The sequence below is a fragment of the Carassius gibelio genome, chromosome B17 (genome assembly GCF_023724105.1).
Source record: "Carassius gibelio isolate Cgi1373 ecotype wild population from Czech Republic chromosome B17, carGib1.2-hapl.c, whole genome shotgun sequence".
In the NCBI taxonomy this organism is placed as follows: domain Eukaryota; kingdom Metazoa; phylum Chordata; class Actinopteri; order Cypriniformes; family Cyprinidae; genus Carassius; species Carassius gibelio.
This window is the reverse complement of record NC_068412.1, coordinates 15,071,478-15,080,210: the sequence shown is the minus strand read 5'-3', so window position 1 is coordinate 15,080,210 and position 8,733 is coordinate 15,071,478.

The window sequence follows — 8,733 nt, the reverse complement described above, 5'->3', positions numbered from 1 at the left end:
AATTCAAATTTGAATTGCAATTGGTTCCTACAATTTTGAATTTACAAAGTATTAAATCAATAAGTTCTATTTATGACCATAATCGTCTAGTGGAATTTTTTTTTTTTTTTTGGCACTTTAATTTAGTGAAAATGTATTATCTCTTGGAAGAAAACAACTATTTTTTAAAATTATTATGATAATTTAAAATACAATCACTTTTTATGTTGTGCAATTTTATTTTTATTTTTTTGTAAGGCATTTGTTGTCACTATCATGCTGCTGGATCTTACAATCCAACCATCATCCGACAACAGCTCTTTAACATTATAGCAACCACGCACTTCAGTTAACCATAACCCTGCCTGCACATCCACCAGGAAACTTAAATGTGATTGGTTCTACCCTTTGTTTAGTGCAGCAGTGCACACAGTACATTGCTTTAGCTCCCATGCATCCAGCTGCAGACCAAAATATTGCTGCTATTTTTTGAATCACACCAATTTAGGTTTTTCATTTCACAGAGGTGCTGTTCAATTAGTGGTTTGTTTGGCCCATAGAGGTGCCACTTATACTTATTGACTGTGCCTGTGCAGTCCTGGGGTCAAGTTGTTTCAGTTGGTGATGCCAAGGCAGGTGCTAAAGATTAGTGCCGCCAAGAGTGTCTGTACCTTGAGGAGGCAGTGTTTTATTTGCAAACTGAATTGTACTAAGACGTATTCAACACAAACAGTTGGACACTGTAGTAATACTGAAAGGAATTTTTTGTTTATACTTCAAGCCGGTAATCTGGACTGCTATGAAACCACCCATAGCTGTGAAACCATTTTACTTTTCAAAACAAAACCAAAGATAACATGATGTGTGCGAACAATCCCTAAGCTTTATAATACTAAATATGGGGTGTTTTGCCACAGCTTGTATTTTGCATGCACTTATTGGATGTGATTCGAAGTCCCAGCAAAAAAACACATAATGCATTTTCAAGATCATTTGCATTTCTTTTTGCAGTCTTTTTCCGTGTTATTTTTTTGCAGGTGAAATGTATGTTAAAACACATGTAAATTCTTACCTCTATCTGTGCATGGCAGCACAAGCTTGCAACAAACAAGCTTTTAAGCATATGTACAGTGACACTAAAACATAAAACACCACTTTGTGGGCACGGTATTCTGTTCTCTGAGGTTAGAGAGGGGACCAGGTGCTCTCTTCTGATCAGATACTGTATTTCTCCTTGAGGCCTGAGGGAATAAGGCTAGCCTTTGACTATCTACTGGGAAAATTATAATGAGCCGTCAGTTATGCTCTCTTGAGGGTACAACATCTTACCTGTGCCGTGTTCATTCTGCTGATTTGTGATGTCTGAGGAGGATGTGTCACTCTTTGTCGCTCACAGTAATAGTCTGTGTGTGGACAGACACGCTGATGTTCCCCCACAGATTTGGTTATTGTTTCAGTCTTCAGGTCTTTGTCAGTGTAGCTGTGTACATACGAAACCTCTGCAAAGTTGTGAGCTACAGTAAAAATAGCTCAAATAAGGCTTTAGAAGTATGGTTTTACTGTTGGAGTTTATTTCAAGATATTAAGAGAATCATTAGACTCTTTATTGTAATCTTTTTTTTTTAAGGGATAGTTCACCCAAAAATAAAACCGCTTATCATTGGCTCACATTGTTCTAAATCTGTATGAAAATGATTTTATTATTTATACATACACCTCTGGTCAAAAGTTGAATAATTAAAATTTTGTGATGATTTTGAAAGAAGTCTCTCATACTCACCCAAGGATGCATTTCTATCAAAAATACAGAAAACTGTCATATTAGGAAATATTATTATATTTAAAAATTATTGTTTTCTATTTTAATATATTAAAAAAATTCATTTATCCCTTTGATGGTATTACTCCATTACTCCATTACTCCAGTCTTAAGTGTCACATGATCCATCAGAAATCACTCTGATATGATGGTTTTGTGCTCCAGAAAAATTTCTAATTATTATTATATAAACTGAAAACAGTTCTGCTGATTAATATGTTTTGGAAATTTTTAATCCAGAAAATGTTCTATTTATTTTTATTTATTTTTCTGTGTGTTTTCTACAGTTTTTTTTTCTTTTGCTGATTAATATTTTGGTGGATTAAAAAAAAGACTTTTTGATTTTACATATATATATATATATATATATACATACATACATACATACATACACATATAAAAATCATATTACAATAATATAAAGGTCAGTGGAGTGTTCTATTGTTTTTGTACCCCATTAAATTTCAGCATAAGCTGTGCTGATTAATAATTTTGTGGATTTTTATTTATTCATTTCTTTTTCTTTTTCTTTTTATTTATTTATTTATTTTGCCCATACATTAATGAAAGCCAGAGGAGTTTGTTAAAACATTCTTTGAAATATATATTTTTCCAGGAGTTCCAGGTTTGGAACAATATGAGGGTGAGTAAACAATGCTTTTTTTCGCTTCTAGTTTTTGGGTAAACTGTCCCTTTAATTTCTTGGCAGTGGGGAGAGAGTGGCCCATTCTATCATGTCTAAAGAAGGGATTTGTGGGATTTGCCATCATGGTTTTGCTAATGAGCACAGAAGGAATTGAAAAGTGAGAGGCATAGATAGGGCTAGTGCCCTCAAGCCATTCTGGAGGAGTGGGGATGGATGGGGGGCTGCCTCCTCGTAGGAAGTGTGTGAGCTCATTGGAGTAGATCCATCCTCAGCTCTCTCTGTCCTTTTCTCTGGGTGGATGGGCTTAGACCTTGGCTGCTCCATGGCCCTGAATGACAGGGTCCCTCTCACACGCACAAAGCCAACAAAGCTCCCACTGCCCTTCCCACCCCTCCTGACCTAGACAATGCAGGTAAGGAAAACGTCACACATTCATCAGAGCAGCCTTTACCCTCATAGGTCAAGCCCTCTTAAGCCACTTGTTCCTCCTGTGTTAACAGCAATTAACTAGAAATGAACCAATTTACAAACAAAACGGACCGATCGTATAGGAAGCGTCCTATCCGAGTGCAAAGGGTTGGTAGTTTGGATCACGCCGTCATCCCACCTCGTTGCCCTCACTCTCCCCAAAAAGAAAGGAATCCTCAAGCTGTGGAGGAGTGTAAATTAGTTTTCTCTTTCTTCTTCTTGGTTGCTTCCAAAAGCCAACAGAACACCTCTCGCCCCATTCCTCCTGTAATGAGGAAGGCTGTATAAAGCTCCCCGAGTCTGTAAAGGTGCCATGTGTTGTATAATCCCCAAGAAATAAATAAATAAAAATAAATTCAATTTTCCTGCATTTTGATTTCACACATTACATTATTTAAAAATAGTAAATCCATTATAGGTTCATATCCCTTTGTAAATCTAATCAAAATGTACTAAATTAATTCTATATAAAGATTAAAGTTAGTATGAAAATTAAATGAACTTGCATTAAAAGATTTCATTTGCATAAACCTTCTATTTGATTTGTCCCTTAAATTATTTATTTTATAAGCTCAGTCAGTGTAGTGAATTCAAAACACTTGATTAAGTCACATCGCTTTAAAAACTGCGTCAAATTACTTTAAAACCTACATAAAAACAATTAAATATAATCAGAGAAAACTGACACACCAAGCTTATGATATGCACATATTTAATGAGAGCCCATATTTTGAGTCACCGCACTTGCTTTGCTTTATACTTGTATGCTTGGAGTGTTTGAGATCATTTTAATTGTCACTTCTTCTTTTTTTAAATTAATGTTTGCATCTCGCAAGTTATTGCAGAGCTGTTTCCCTCAGAACAGTAATGTGTTTGTTATTTTTGTGCTGTCTTTTATTGGACATTTTTAGTCTTGTCCCCCATCCCTAAAGGTGGATCCATACGGCTAGCATCAGGAGTGTTGCCAAAACACCTATCTAGATTGACAGGCCAAACAAGTGAGGCAAGCGATGTGATGCGGTGACCGGAAAGATGTGTTGAAGGCTGAAAGAGCAGGTGATGTCTCGTCTTCAAAAGCAGAGAGAGTGTGGACTGTGGGAAAGAGAGAGGAGAGGCATAGATCCTGATTTCGTTAGATTTGAAGTGTGAATGTGTTCTTGGCTCAAGTTGTAAGGCAGTTCACTGCTGTCATATTCAGACGCTAACCACTAAATAACTCCAGCTTGTTGTGGTGAGGGGACATCTCCAGAGAGGCTATTAATTTTTTACCTCCTGGTTTCCGCTGTCAGAAGGGCTGAACATAGCATATGCAACTGAAATGTTCACTTTAGAAGAGTTAAGAGGCTAATTATTCGATTTTTAACATCACCAGCATTAGATTTCTCATATACATTGATGAACAGGTGGTTTTTCATGAAGCAAATCACCGGACAACTGTTTTTTCTTGTCCTCCAGCAACTATGTAGAACACTGGGATCAGGAACGTCGCTTTATAACAATAGCAAACCTTTTGAAAATAGTGATATTGTAGATAATTGAATATTCTGGCACAGTTGAGATTAAAACTTTTCAAACCCTCCGCTGGGAATCACCTTCCAAACAACTAGGTAACAGTTTCTTCCCTGTCATTGCGAATGTGTGCGCACAAACTGGGGATTGTTATTTTCAGGTTTAAAAAAAGAAAAGAAAAATGTGTGCAAATATTAAAAATGGAAAATAGCACACACTCATCCTCCCAGCTCCCACGGGGGCAGGGTGATATTGGGCACACCACTCTGGTGTCAATTTATGCAGTCCGTGCTTCTGTTGCCTCGATTCATTAAGATGATTCACGCTGCTGAAATGCTGTGAGGAAAGAGACAGAGTGCAACAGGGAAACATTAATTACATCTGACTTAATTCTCCCTACTCTTAAAAAAAACACCAAAAGTGTATATGACCGTGTTTTACATTTAGACCGAATTCTTAGAGGAATACAAAGCGATAAATAATATGCCGTAAGGTGTTTTGTGGGCTGCATCGAGACATATTTCATGAATCTGCTGCTTTGCTTTAGAACGCCAGTTCAGCTGTCCCAAAGGATTGCTCTGTGAAGCTGTGGGGGAGAAATCAATGCAAAACTGTTTGGAAAAAAGGAGTTCATAAAAGGAGTTTCTTAGAATACAGTGGAGAATCTCATTAGGATCTAATAAACACAGTGTATCAAAGCCCACCACTGAGAGAACAATGCAAATGGAGCTGGAATTCATACCAAACCACTCAGACAAATGAGCTCTGATCAATGAAAACAAACATCAGGAGGAATCATTAGCAATATTTCAGCTCCAGATAAAAAGCCCAAGACACTGTCTAATACAAGTATTGTGGCCATTTGTCCATTTACAGTTTGTTTTGCTTTCTGATCAGGTTACAGTCTTTGCTCCTCTTCTGCTTGTTTAGAGTCTTTAGGATAAATATGGTACGAATGTAGAGAATTACATATATGTGTGTGTGTGTGTGTGTGTGTGTGTGTGTGTGTGTGTGCTCTTGTTTTTGTGACATATCAGGACACAACTCTGTATAATGACATGGGTATGACACCAGTATTACAAGGGTGACTTATGAGGACATGACCCATGTCCCCATTTTTCAAAACACTTATAAATCATACAGAATGAGGTTTTTTTGAGAAAGTAAAAATGCAGAAAGTTTCCTGTGAGGGTTAGGTTTAGGGTTGGTGTAGGGCCATAGAATATACAGTTTGTACAGTATAAAAACCATTACGCCTATGGGATGAACCCACTTTTCACAAAAACAAACATATGTGTGTTTGTGTGTGTGTGTGTGTGTGTATTAGACACATACATACATACATACAGGTATATATTTCAAATGCTTTGTAATTATTATACAATATTTTAAAAAAAAAATGTGAATCAGAAATGTTTTGTATGAGTTTTTTGTTGTTGTTGTAAGAAATCTTACAGAAAGCTCCTCTCATTGTTGAACTTTGGTGTGTTTTTAAAGCATATGCACCAAAATATTTATCTACTAATACAGTATAATATTTGTATGTAATTATATTACTAATATTATTTATTAATTCTAAATGTATACTATACTTTCAGGTCTACCTTTCGAAATGAATGATTGCTCACCAAGGCTGCATTTATTTGATTAAAACTGCATTAAAAAAGTAATATTGTGAAATATTATTACAATTTAAAATAACTATTTCAATATATTTTGAAATGTAATTTGTTACTGTGCCTTCAGTGTCTCACGACTCTTCAGAAATCATTTAATATGCTGATTTGGAGCCCAAGTAACATTTCTTATTATCATAAATGCTGAAATAGTTGTGCTGCCTAATGCCTCGTGAATATTTTTTTTTTTAGGATTCTATATTATATTAATATATTAATATAATACACTATACTATAGTAGTATATTACTAGCTTGGATATAATTTCTTTTTGTGCTCTTTTTTTTTTTTTTTTAAAGCTAATTCTCTCGAAGTGCTTGTCCTTGGTGAATTTGGAGTGGTGTCATCATAATTGCAAATAATTGCCTAAATATTTTCCCCCTGATCTCAGAATAGTCTGTGCTTTAACTCTCTTGACCCCGTCTTCTTCATTCATTACTTTATCACAAGTAACAATGTTTTGCAATGTTTGGTATCATCCTTCTTCTGTTGCATGATAAATTCCTCCTCTGGGATTTCGAGCTAATACTCTCAAGCACAATCCAGCCCCCAGCCTGCTCTTCTCTATCAACAGCCACTTGTTCAAATAATTAGAAAGCAATATCTCACTTTACCTCCTTCTTTTCTTTCAAACCTTCTTCCCCGAGCCTGTTGCTCAGTGTCAGCCTAAAGTCCAAACCTCGTGCTGCCCCAGGTGTGCCCTTTCAGTGTTTCTTCCATCAGTGTTTATGCTAAAAGTGCACGTTGAGGACAGGATGGCTAACAACACTGCAACTGGCCTCTCTGTGATGTTTAAACCCAGAAGGTCTGCAGCCAACCATTAGAGCTCAAAAGCTGACTATCATCCTTATTATAACCTCAAAATACAATGAATTTCCTTATTTCTGTGCACAAATAAAGAAAGGAAGAAAGAAAAAAGACTATTAAGGTATCATCCAGCTGGGATTTTTCACCTACTCTGTTTTCGCTAGACTTTGTCACCCTCACACTCTTCACCTCTCCAATCAGCCAATCCAGAAGGTCCTCATTCTTCATTGCCTTGTATATAACATCTGCCTTCTAAGGCTAAAGTTGATTCATCCATTGCACCGTGGTCCAATGTTTAGATGGGAAACTGGGCAAACTAACTTTGAATGCAAAAAAAAAACCATGTTTGTCTTTTTGGCGTTTTGTAGAAAAGTAAATGAGTCAATCAAAGCTCATCCAGGACAAAATAGTAACAATAACAGCTTTGGATTGGATAAACATTTTGGTGGAAGATCTATTTATGTTCACCATAAGAGTCCAATAAGTTAATACAATGATTTATTTAGCCTTTTATTCATGCTTTTTTTTTTTTACATGCACCAATAATTTCTTAACAATCAAGTAATTAAGTAAAGATGATGTCATTATTAATGAGAAAGGAAATTCACCTTTAAGAATGACTTGAAATTATCTTATAAATGAGAAATTTGAAACGATAAAACAAAATATGACAAGAACAACAACCATAATAATAATACTGACATCTAACCAGAGCAACTTGGATTGTATAGTCATAAATTACCAGTTACATGGCTGCAGCCATTTGTATACATCTAGAATGATTCAAACGCTTTTATACTTTATCTCTCCACACCATATCTGCATGATAATGTTATGTATGCTCGACTGCTCTCAAAAGCAACTCCCCCAGGAAAAAATATCAACCACAAACAATTCTTAAGCGCTTTGAGAGCAAGAAAATCTATTCCACTTAACAAGCTGCTCGATTGTTCAGCTACAACTATTGTCCTAATACTTTCTGCTCTGGTTAACAGCGCACCGTTTCAGATCTTTGACTTCTAAAACATTGTAAAATGACATCTTTCAGCACGAAAGAAATTCTCATCACTCTCCTGTGATTCGTGACAGTTTTAAAGGCTTAAACGATGCTAATGTATGCCCTCCTTCGCCGTGTGAAACCTGTAAAATGGAGTGTAACAAAGCAAAATGTCTTTAAGAGTCCTGTAAAATAACAAAACATATTCCTCTTACAAAGGATCCTCACGGTACTTTGGAATTAAGAATAATGCCTCACATCACACTTTTCCCAAGTAAAAAGTGACTCTGGTCTGCAAAGGAACATGGGAATAAAAAAAGAAAAAGTGAGCGACCAGGAGCAAAGTGTTTTTTGGCAAAATGCATATCTCACAGAGCCATTGAAATATGTAAAACTAGCAGAATGTCCAACATCTTGTGAAACAGATCTAAAAAGTATTAGCACAATATAAATCTTCAATAGAACTTTCACTATAATCTCATCTCGGATCTTTCTCATGCATTGTTTGCTTCAATACCTGGTGGATTACACTAATGGACAAAGCAATCTGTCAGTGATATCCTTATCTCACAGCTGTTCCCAGGTCAGTCAGGGCAACCAGTTGAGTGGTCAGTGATACACCACTCATGCAAGCTGCAAGGGACACGGGCCCCGGGACATGAGTCCTTAAACTGCTCGAATATCGCCCTTTCTGACCACCTTATCTGTCGCAAAAGAGTAAGATGGATTTGGACATCTACCTAAAAGCACATCTGTGAGCCTGGAGAGTTTGTGTGCATTTTTGTTTGTGTATGTGTGTGTGGAGTATCACTGAAGAAATGCATTGCCTCAAT